The sequence below is a fragment of the Podarcis pityusensis genome, assembly GCF_964106645.2.
Source record: "Podarcis pityusensis genome assembly, chromosome: 3".
NCBI lineage: Eukaryota > Metazoa > Chordata > Lepidosauria > Squamata > Lacertidae > Podarcis > Podarcis pityusensis.
This window is the reverse complement of record NC_138026.1, coordinates 69,080,584-69,093,163: the sequence shown is the minus strand read 5'-3', so window position 1 is coordinate 69,093,163 and position 12,580 is coordinate 69,080,584. Positions and strand designations below refer to the sequence as shown.

The 12,580-nt window shown below is 42.3% G+C and overlaps 1 protein-coding gene across 1 annotated transcript in view; it reads right to left on the bottom strand.

Annotated features, from left to right (window-relative positions):
* Window positions 1-12,041: 12,041 nt before the first annotated feature.
* ZDHHC14 (zDHHC palmitoyltransferase 14) overlaps window positions 12,042-12,580 on the bottom strand; it is a 65,736-nt gene continuing 65,197 nt past the window's right edge. The window contains exon 10 of the transcript XR_013983905.1: window positions 12,042-12,181. The gene's annotated coding sequence lies outside the window, so the exon portion shown is untranslated. The remainder of the gene's footprint in view (window positions 12,182-12,580) is intronic.

Sequence of the window (12,580 nt, the reverse complement as noted above, 5' to 3'; positions counted from 1 at the left end):
AACCTACAAAGACAATTGAATTCTAATCTGAGGTAGCCACAGTGAAAACTAAAGTGGGTGGTATTTTTTCTGGATTAGTTAATTCAGAACACTTCTGTCCCTGGGCCTGCTCATCAGCAGCTCTGGCTCCATTCACCAGCATATGACCCTGACATATTTCCCTCAGGAGAAAGCAGACTCTGACATAAAAATGTCACCTATTTGTGTTAAAATGTAAAGAAGAAACATTTTCCCTGCTACAATTTCTCCTACTTAAAACCAAAGTAGCAATGCACTTACATGGAAATATAGCCTTCAGGAGAGTACATTTCTCTGTTAAAAAAAACAAAAAACAGAAGCAAATGCCAACCTTAACTGGGGCTAATATTTACCATCTTTTTGCAAAATACATGAACTCCAGTGTCCTTAGCACTGGCACCAATTCAGGACTCTAATTTGCTTACTGGGAATTGATTTGTTTCATAAGTAGTTCATGCACTCATTTTTAAATTTTTTTAAATATGAAGGAGGTATATCAAATATTAAAATAAAAACTATATTAATAAGTGTGGGGGTGTGGGGTGTTAAATAAGATAAGCAGAAAAAGAACCATCTTTCATTTTCTTCCCCAAGGGAGTATTGTAGTGGTTTGCATTGATATATAACATTGAGGTTTATTGTGGTGTACAAATATGCAGCAGCCATTATAATACTACCTTGGGACTATACCACAAGTTTCTTTAACCATGGTTTGTTGAAGAAGCCAGGATCCCTCTCACAGATTATCACACTAAGCACAGTTTGTCTCAACCCCTGACACTTTCATGAGACTATTAGTCCCCCATAAACTCAAGAAAGCTTTTCAAAGCAGAGGTTGGATGGCCATCTGTCATGGATGTTTTAGTTGAGATTCCTGCATTGCAGGGGGTTCAATTAGATGAGCCTCAGGATCCCTTCCAACTCTGCAATTATATGATTCTATAAGTCTACAATTATTGTAATTTTCTTAGACATGTTCCTCCTGTCCCTGTTTTGTTATTTATTATTATATATTGATATGACTGGGGACGCGGGTGGAGCTGTGGGTAAAAGCCTCAGTGCCTAGGGCTTGCCGATCGAAAGGTCGGCGGTTCGAATCCCCGCGGCGGGGTGCGCTCCCGTTGCTCGGTCCCAGCGCCTGCCAACCTAGCAGTTTGAAAGCACCCCCGGGCGCAAGTAGATAAATAGGGACCGCTTACTAGCGGGAAGGTAAACGGCGTTTCCGTGTGCTGCGCTGGCTCGCCGGATGGAGCTTGTCATGCTGGCCACGTGACCCGGAAGTGTCTCCGGACAGCGCTGGCCCCCGGCCTCTTAAATGAGATGGGCGCACAACCCTAGAGTATGTCAAGACTGGCCTGTACGGGCAGGGGTACTTTTACCTTTATTGATATGACTATATATCTTGTTCTTCCTCCCAAAGGAACCAAGGGAGGCAAACAGAACCACAGAACCTTTATCTGTAGGATCTGTAGGATCAGGGTGCCAGAAAGGAATAATTTGGCATAATCTTGCTTTTGCAGGACCCAGACCTCAGGGGCGGGGGGAGGGATGACTGTGAGTTGGATTGGGGGGCCTTGTCTTGCTGCAGCTTGCTCATGCATATTCAAATCTAAGTAAAATTATTGGGCTCTACTTCTAAGTAAATGTGGGGGATGCAAAACTGAAATTGTGCGCAACTGGGCAGGGTTGCACCCACAGCTTCTGCAGAGTGCTCCCTCCCCCCAGTGTTACTGAACCTTCACCAGCTCCTGTGCCTTGTGATCTATTTTGTGCCAGCTCACACTTCTGCAATTATGCCCACATGGGGGTACAATTCAAGGACATTTCTGCTAATAACTGCAGCTGCAGTTTTCTATATCATTTGAGTTTCAACCCTAAAGGTCAGACAGGCTCCGAAAGTGACAGTATTTGTCTAACTTCCTCCTACGTGCCAAGCTCTCTCTCTCTCCTTGCTTAATACTGCTGCCAAAATAATAAAACATATCTAGACTTTGATCTGGAATTCATGTCATTATAGGACATTCCAGCTATCACACAAATCCTTTGATTTTTGTTTCCGCAATACTTTTTCTGCCCTTGGGCTTGGTTTTCATGCCTAGCAACCAAAGTTATACATGATAAGGTCCTAAGTATTTCCATGACTATATCTGCTGGAAGGCTCCATCCTTCTTAAAGCAGCAATGACCCAACTTCTTCTTTTTAACTAGAGGGCACATGGGTGCTCACAGCAAACCATTACCATTCAGCTTTCATTTCAGAGTAATGGTCCAGCACTGTTTTGACAGCAGCATGGAACTTCACAACAGTTATGTAAGGTCAGACGAAAGGTGACTTTCCACGATACTGGTCAGATTACCCCTGTCTCCAAAACGTCTGTTAGTGTTTGGTTGCAGTTCCTGGGAAAAGCTAAATCTAGCTTCCAGTAGTTTGGCCAGAATGCCTGAAATATGTATGCATGAACTACCATTACTATGGTGAATAAACTCCATTTAACAAGTATAAATCACAAAATCATAGAGTTGGAAGGGACCAGGAGAGTCATCTAGTCCAACCCCCTGCAATCCAGGAATCTTTTCACCCACCGTGTGGCTCCAACCAATAACCCTGATTAAGAGTCTTGTGCTCTACCCACTGAGCTATCAACTTGGGTAATATGTACAATATGTACAAATTATAATATGTACAAATTATTTAAATAACAATTCATTTAAATTTATTTAAATTATACTACCTATCATATTAAAACATAGAAAACAGCAACAGCATATGTAATAGCATTTATGTATCACAGCCAACCACAATAGGAAACCTGCTGAAATACATAAGTTAAACCACCCTTCTAAAGGCAAGCAGCTATGCAGATTTTAAGGAAACCAGCCTTTAAAAAGGCCTCTGGGCAGGACTTGGAGAGCAATTTACTAGGAATTTCAGCTTGGCATGCTAAAGCCATGGGGGGGAGGGACAGCCAAAGACTATATTTGGTGTGATTAAGAAAGGGAGGGGAAATGAAAAGATAAACTTGGGATTTATAAGTCAGTTATTTTCTTATTATAGTTTTGCAGGTGGACCCTCCTGAACTGGAATCAATCATTTGAACTTAAAAACTATGTTCTTTCATTTTTCTTTTATTGCAGGTAATGCTGCTACATAAACAGTTGCCCCTCCCAGGCGGCAAAATGTCATACTGTCTTATGTTTATTTCTCATAACTCATTCCTACCCATGCCTTAAAATGACAAATGTGCTGAACTAACACTCAATCATTGATTTGAACATAACAGCCCCACTCAGCCAAGAACAAGGACACTTGCATTTTACCCTGAGATAGTCGCAGGAAACAAAAGATTCACCAGAGCAGTATTGTTTGGTATCTGTCCGTCTCAAGAGACAATTGAGTGTGCCTCTGGGGATGAAGTCAAACTGCTGTGTTAGCAGCACCAAAATGACCTCCCGGGGTGCAAGCCTGGGCAGTGTATATGGAGGTCCTGGGCTGCCCAGATGACAAGACCCCTCTCTTGGCTTCGCTGATGTGGTCAAAAGGAAAGCAGAGCAATATGTTTGGCACCAGCGTGGCTGCAGGAGTTGCTGGAAGGAGGCATACAAAGCACCATCCAGCCATCTTAGGGACTCTGTGTAGTGTTTCTTCTCCTGAAGATATCCTGTAAGGCTTTAGGAGTGGAGTTTTCCTTCTCCTAGACTGGCTACCTTCCCAAGCTGATGAGCCCCATCTGCCCCTCACTTCCTTTTACAACATGGGCAGAAATGCCTTGACTGCTTGACCCACTATTAGTATCATCTGCTCAATATGTTGTCTTCACATGGAGAAGTCCCTAACTCACCAAGGATTTGAGACCCATTGGGTACCCTCACCTGATTTAGCCAGCCAGTCAAAGCCATTTACCAGGGTGTGGCTGCTGTCGCATGCTGACAGCTTCTAGGAGCTACAGGTGACAGCTGAGTGCAGAGTAGGGTCAAAGGTGGACAAATTACACTGGAAGGAGCACAATGTGTCCCCCACCAGAGGTACTACCCCTCCCCTAACACCCCATACACCCCAAAGCAGGATAGGTGACAAAGCTCAAACTTTCCCTCTGTCATTGTTTTTGCCAAGTTGTTTTGTTTGTAGTTGTTTTCCTCATTCAGTGCTGGCTACCAAATTAACTAAACACAACAGCTGTGAAGCAAACAGAATTATAGCTGACACACTAATAATGATACTCAGCAAGTTGTGCCCTGTTCTGGTGTTTTAAAAAACTCTATGTATACTCATCTTACTGTTAAATGTACTCTCAATTATACAATGTATAGCCCAACTTCATTCTCTCCAGGACCTATGCTACTGAATCATTTATTTGGCTGAATCATCTGTGTAAACCACTTACAAAACAGTTAGCTGTTCACAATAAGTTTTCAGCATATTTTAAAATCATCCTAAGAACTGTCTCTGAAGCACAGAGATGTACAATTTCCGACATGCATTTTATATAATTAGACTTCCACACATAATATATATTATTTACAATGCAATCCCATTCTTAAATTATGCTAGCTAGGTGAGGATAGGATTCAATCACGCATGTCAACATAATTTCAATTTATGACAGATGCTACTAGGCTTTCATTACCTTAAATGAGCATTGTGCCCTGCCATTGTAACTAAAGCCATGTAAAGCAGGTCAGGGGAACAGCCAGCTTAGGCAATGCAAAGAATGGAAACGACAACATGCCACTCCTGTATCTGCAAAACCACAAGTAGAATAATGCACAAGTGGGGATTAGGTGATGGAAACTTTGGTGAGCAGAGGACTTTGCACAAACAACAAATACCGGGCAGCCCAGGGGATTTTTAAAAAAAATCAATTAAGGTTTAGATCAGGGTTTCCCGAACTCGGGTCTCCATCTGTTGTTGGACTACAACTCCCATCATCCCTAGCTAGCAGGACCAGTGGTCATGGATGATGTGAATTGTAGTCCAAAAACCACTGGAGACCCAAGTTTGGGAACCCCTGATTTAGACAAATTATTGTATTGTGAGACCTTCTTATAGTGGCCTCAGTGCTCCAGACACCTACAAGGAAATTTAAAACTTGCTATTTTACCTGGGGCTGTAAGGAAAATGCACCCCCAGTTAGGCTAGGGAAGGAGACTCACTGGGATGAGACTATGACTCAGAGCAGGACTCCTGAGCCTCTTCCATTCCCCACTCTCGAAGAAAATAGCAATTGCCACAAAGTGTCTACCATCTGTTTGAAACACTGGAGAGCCGCTCCATGGTTGGGATAGGGACAGCACACATAGCCCCACACCATGTACCGTTTGAATGCACTGAAGTTATGGCTAGAACCATAACTGCGGGTAGGGAGGACTAGCCAGGTTCTCCCCCCCCCCCGATGAAGCTTCCAGAGGGGTGCCATTGAGGCTCCTAGCCTGTGTGTTGTGTACACAAATGTGCATGGGGGAGGGTGCCAAACTTGGTCTTTGACCCAAGTGGAATAAAGCCTAGTTTCACTCCTGTTTTTAGCAGAATGTGAGGGTTGATTGAAACCGCCGACTGAGCTGTAGCCTTTTGATGCCACTACCAGCAACTCCCTGCACGGTGAGTAAAGATGGCTGAGAATCTGATAAGTTTGCGGGCGAGGGGAGCTGGTCTCTGCCCCAGCTGAGGGCAAAGGACAAGAGGAGGTGTTGAAGGAAATTGGAGGGTTTTTTTAAATAAAAAAAGTAAACTGATATGGACATAATTGGAAAGATGAGAGAAAATTGCAGTTTGGGAGAGGATAAGATGCAAATTAAATGTGAAAGGAAAAGAGGAATAGAATTTAAAAGAATATGAACAACAGTTTGTGACACATGAGGCAAAGGAAGTAGAAAAAGCCTCTGTACGTAGAGCTTCTGGATCAGCAAATTCTTCCTAAAATGGGGAGCTGAGTCAGAATACGTCCACAGCTAATGTCCGTATTTAACAGTATTTAACTTCCCTGTTCTACAGAAATTGTACAGAATTTCTGCCTGATGCATCCATACAACATACTGTGGAGCTGGGAGGCCAGGGTTCAAATCCTCACTCAGCCATGAAATTCACTGGGTGACCTTGGACAAGTCACTGCCTCTCAGCCTAACCTACCTCACAGGGTTGTTGCAGAGATTAATTGAGGAGGGGAAAGAACCACATACCTCACCGTGAGCTCATGGATGAGATAATAGTGATAACATTAGAATGCAAAAGAAACAACAACAAAAAAAATCCCTCAGCTTTTACTATGTGGGTGAATCACATTCCACCATAACTGCCCGAAACTGGGGAAGAAGGGCATCTCTTGCCACAACTTTACTTCTTGAAGGTTCAGTTCTACATAGGTTCTTCAGGAATAAACAGCTCAGCTGGGCTGAACAGATGTAAGAGGTTTCTAGACAAAACTAGATAGGGCAGGGCTGGCCGGTGCAATGCTCATGGGCACAAGTATGACCGCCAGTACCTCCTAAGTTGCCCACAAAAGATCTCAGTAAATAGCCCCTCAAAATTCCACAATATATGTTTTCTCTTTCTGCCATGTTCCTGTTTGCACACGGGTTTGGCCTATACTTGAACACATTTCCTTAAACATGGTCACATTTCATTGGATGCCAGGATTGGACACCCACCCTTTCTTCCATTCTTAACAGAGGAGAGGTGTAAATAAATTCTCTCCGTGAGTGTGATAGTGGTTGATATAGGGGTCTTTTCCCCATTGAAGAGGGGGACATATGCCATTTTGTGGTCCTGTCGTTATCGTCCCCCGCCACTCTTTTATTTGTGGCAGCCATTTTCTGTTATGTCAATATGTTGTGCCACCCACGATAGCCATTTTGTGTTATGCCACACTCCCACAGCAGCCATTTTATGTTATGCTATGCCCCATGACACTTGTGGAACTTTCCCAGAATTCCAAATGTACCTGCTGGCCCAAAATGTTGGCAACTGCTGAGGTAGACCAAGACGCTCAAAGACCTCCAGACCAATTGAAATACAGTCTGGTATTATGACATTATTAAGATGTGCTTTAAAATGCTTTATCTATGGCAGGGGGTGAGACAACCTGATCCCTTACCACTCTGATCATTCTTTGATGATAATATTGGTTGCCAGTTTGGTACTTGTTGTGTGGAATAGCAGCTTCAGTTACACAGATTCCATGTGCCTAGTCCAGTGAACAGACATATCTATGACGTGGATCCACTCCTTTGCTGCTTTCCATCATCCAGTTCCAAAGTAGTGGTGAAGCCTGAACCAATTACGGCAAAAGATACCATACTATATCCATATTATTTAAATGACATGTCTGTTAATGGTGTGGCCATTAATAGCTGTAATTTCCTGTCATTCTGGAGTTTGAGTGAACATATAAAGCCCTTTACCTACTATGTTAAACTGAAAGTGTTGTTGTTGTTAATTGAATTAGGTCATTAGTCCATGGAGCAAGAGGTCTGAGTTCTAATATCACATAATATGATTCACAAAGGAGTCAGGCTACTGCATTTCCTCCTGTTTCTAAACTAAATTATCTAAACGGACATAGAGAGTATAGGAATAACATTACCATGGACTTAATATGACATACAACCTCCTTCACTAATGGTCTGATAGAAAGCAGTCCAAAAGGAACACACTCTGTTTGTTTTGTCTTTATTGTAAGGTTTCAATACATTCTGACAAGGGACAATCCATGGGACAATTGTTTGGGACAATCATTTGCCCACCAGGAATCCACCAGATGTGTATTTGCAATATCAGGATTTAAGTCATAATTCACCAGTCATTACAGGTGTGTAGCCTTTATTCATTCAGTGGGGCCATCATTAGATGACAAATCATTATTTTCTGAGTCAGTTGCTGCCATGGGATCTTAAAAATCATTCCTTTTTCTTCTGAAATATGGGGTTTACTTGAATAATAATAATAATAATAATAATAATAATAATAATAATAATAATATCTTTATTGTCATTGCCCCCTTCGGGGACAACGAAATTACTTGACTGCTCCATAAAAACACTAATTAATCAATACAGTATAATACAGCAAGGGAGAGTAGATGACTTTCAAAGTCCGGGCTTCCCATTCAGGGCCGAGATCGCTCTGGAGAAGAAGCTGTTCTTAAGACGGCTCGTTCTTGTCTTCATCGTCCTGTATCTCCGTCCCGACGGCAAGAGCTCGAAGAGACAGTGACCAGGATGCGATGGATCTTTTACTATGTCCAGTGCCTTCCTATGGCACCTTGTGGCATAAATCTGCTCTAAGGTGGAGAGTGGGCAGCCAACAATGCTCTCTGCTGCCTTAACAACCCTGCACAACCCCATCCTGTCCTGGGTAGTACAGCTTCCGTACCACACACATAAGCCATAAGTGAGCACGCTCTCAATGGCACAGTGATAGAAGGCAAGCAGCAGTTTCTGCGGAAGATGGTTTTTCCTTAGTATTCTCAAAAAGTACAGTCTCTGCTGCGCCTTCTTCACAAGCCCCCTTGTGTTGACACTCCAGGACAGATCCTCTTGTAATTCAATGCCCAAAAATCTGAACGTTGTTACCCTCTCCACACAGACCCCATCAATCAAAAGTGGCTGGACGTTGCTCTTCTGTCTCCTGAAGTCCACCACAAGCTCCTTTGTCTTCCTTGTATTTATGAGCAAGTTGTTAGCTCTGCACCACCTCATCTCTATAATCCGTTTCACCCTCCCTTTCAGAGATGAGCCCAATCACGGTTGTGTCATCTGCAAATTTGACAACCCTATTACTAGGGTGAGTAGCGACACAATCGTACGTGTAGAGAATATAAAGGAGCGGCTTTTTATTTTGTACGTTTTTTCTTATTTTCTACTCTTTTGCTGTATTTTAAAACTTTATACTTTTTTCTTTGTTTTGTATTTTCATGTATTTTTGTGAAACTTTAATAAATATCATTATAAAAAAAAAAAGAATATAAAGGAGCGGACTGAGTACGCATCCCTGTGGTGTTCCTATGTTAGTCTTGAGCATATTAGAGGTATAGGGGCCCAACCGAACCCTCTGGGGGCGGTCTGACAAAAAGTCCAATATCCACCCACAAAGTGATAACGGAAGCCCCAGATCTTCCAGTTTAGACATCAGACGTTGTGGTAGAATGGTATTAAATGCCGAGCTGAAATCTAAAAAAAGCAGTCTGGCATAACCCCCCCGCTGCTCCAATACAGCAACTAGCACTTATCAGGTCAGCAAGTATGGGTATGTTTCTGTATTCTTCAAACTACAGCAACACTTTCAGGAAATTATATTTGCAAAACCTTTGGGAGGACTAGAAAGCGAATTAAAATAAAAACTGACTTAAAAGTTATCAATTTTAAATTATAACCCATTTATTTTTCTACATATTTATTATTAATTGCTGCAAATATTTAATGTGTAGCATTTTGATGCTAATTTATTACTCAGTACCAGAAACCTAACCTTGTGGATTAATTTTAATAAGTTCATTGTCTGGGTGAGGGTTGTTTGTCTTCCCCCACTTCACCAGCAAACTAAATTATTTTTGCAACACACAATAGTCATGCATGGCTCGATCAGATCCCAAACAGTGACTAGTATTTCCTGTTTACTTTAAAGCAAAGCTTAACTGACCATGTGATGCAATTTCCCTGCAGTCACAGAAACAGAAATGCAGTAGTGGCATTTAAATCGACACACAAAAGAATACTTGAAGCATTGTTGACTGTTCAGTTGCAACTGAAGAAAACAAAAATGGTATTTAGAACGACAACAAGCAAGCCAGTGTCCAGCATAGTTGCCCTGGCAAGGCTAGCACCAGAACTCCGGCTGCTCCAAGAGATGTGAGCAACAGCCATCAAATATCTGCAGCAACAGTTTGCTTGGGAATGGAATCCTATTGACTTTCCTCATTTTGAAAAATGTTAGTTTAACTTTGGTTTTTCAGCTGGCCTTACGATTCCTACAAACACTTCCCTACAGTCATTTTATTTATTTTGTGCAATGGTGCAGAAGCCCTGGCTGCCTGAACACAGGCACTGCTGCTGCTCGCTCACAGCTTTCTCCCTGCCTGAATTTTCAGCTTAGTGCCTGGGTTGGCAACTATTTTTAACAAGAGTCATCTTTTTTAAATTGAGTGAGGCTGAGATGTTCTTATCCTATCAGAATCAAGAAGGGCGAAGGGTTCTTTAATACTGTCATATGCCACATTAACAGAAGCAAAGTCTTGGTAGAGTTGTATACAGTGGTACCTCGGGTTAAGAACTTAATTTGTTCCGGAGGTCCATTCTTAACCGGAAACTGTTCTTAACCTGAAGCACCACTTTAGCTACTGGGGCCTCCCGCTGCCGCCGTGCCACCACCGCACAATTTCTGTTCTCATCCTGAAACAAAGTTCTTAACCTGAGGTACTATTTCTGGGTTAGCGGAGTCTGTAACCTGAAGCGTCTGTAACCTGAAACATCTGTAATCCGAGGTACCACTGTATCCACGCCTCGGCCGCTCGCTCTCCCTTGAAGCTGCTTTGGCTCAGGCTTGGTAGTGAGGGGCTAATGAAAGTAAAGGAAGAGCTGGATTAAAGCCTTTGCCAATGTGTTGTAGTGGCTAAATGCTGAACAGCATTCAGTGTGTGTTGATCAACGGGTTCAAATCCCATTAGGCCCTCTGGGTGATGCTGGGCCATCTACATTCTCTCAGCCTAAAATTATAGGGTTGCTGTGAGGGTATGGGGACATGCAAGCTACCCAAGCCTAAAACTGAGATTAAAAACAGACGGTGGGGTGTCCTGTCATCTGGGCAGCCCAGGGCCTCCAAACACACTGCCCAGGCTTGTGCCCTGGAGAGGCCAGAAAATACAGAATGCATAAAATACAACGCCGGGGGCAGCAGTTATGAGTTACCAGTCTCTGCAGCCACAGCAAACACTATGATACTCCAGGAGTTTGACTTTACCCCTGGAGGCACACTCCATTCTTTCTCGAGACCAACGTTGACAACATTGAGCTTGACCTGGGAGACTGGGGTTAAATGCCAACCCAACCAGTCTCACTAGTACCTGCTGTGCATGTCTGCCTTTTTCCTATCCTGTACTTGCAAAACTGAACAGTGAGCTTCACAGAATTGATGTGGTTGCAGGAGGTGGAAATATTAATCACTGTGGGCCTGAACGATAAAATGCGCTACAAAGTTCACCCAATAAATCAACGAATAATGAGACTGAGGCAAGTCTGGAAATATATACAAATAGCCAATTAATATTTTTGCTTAGAATACACGATGTAGATGTAATACAAAATAAACTATTGTCCCCAGGGTTTGAGGGAAGTTTTCAGTTCTAATTACTTGACCTTTTTTTTTTTTTTGTTCCATTGGTGTCTTTGGTCCTCAGCTGTCTTTTGCCCAAGAAACCTGTAATACAGGGCTGGGGAACCTGAGGGCTGGATCCAGAACTGACTTACCCCTTGCAGCCCTTTTTGATAGGTAGGTGGGGCAACCTGTTAGTGACGTCACATGAAATCAATCAAATGCTAAGCCAAGATCTTGGCATTTAGATCAGAGATAACAGATCTCTGCACCTAGCGTCATATGACGTCAGGTGACTGCCATATTGTTTTGAGTTTACTTACTCCCTGGGAGTAAAAATTGTTTATTACAGTATGTTTATATAACTTCCATTTCTACATATATCTTCACACAAGTTTGGAAGCATGTGGACAGAAAGTAGTTGTGGGGGGAGGGTAGGCTGGGAAAGTGCCAAGTGGGGAAAAGGTTAAAGAACCCTGCCACCCAGCCATTTCTCTGCTCCAATTCCTCCATCCCCCCTGGATGATTTTAGTTGGGAAAAGCAGCCACTGGGCTAATAGTAAGTGTACATGCATGCAATATGAAGTTCTACCCTAAAGGTTGACTACACCAGGGAATAAAAGGCCCCTACTTTTTAAACGATATTGTTTTTGCACAACACAGCCATTCAGACCTTGAGTTGTACGTAACCAGTATCTGCATAAAAATATATTGTACACAGATAGTACCAATGAAGAACATTCACTATTTTATTTACTAGCCTAATAAGAAGGAAAATAGAAAAAAAATCCAGCATATTCCTTAGATCAGAAACATCACTTCATACAGCTGATGTCTATCTTCAACATGACCAAGTCTCTTGAACCTAACAAAAACAGATCAAAATGGTTAAATAAAGTGGTAAAATGTGTTTGGTTTTAACTCACTCCTATCCTAGGCACATGGATTTCATAGGAAGTCTCAGTGGACTTAGTGGGGCTTACTTCTGAGTAAAGCTGTCCAGGATTGTGCTGAAAATATTAAAACTATTTCACTGGTGGTAAAACAGACTATGAGAGGTCAATCTGTTGGAAATTGTAACTGTTCTACTTCTAAAGCTACTGTATACCATTAATGAAGAACTGCAATTAAAAGAAGCATATGCTCAGTTCCATTGTTTTCCAGCAGATGTCATCACAACGTAACAGTAAAAGTTCTAAAATGTCATGGTAACGAAAATAAACAGATGTACTAGGGCTGGTGGAGAGTAAGAAGAGATTTAACA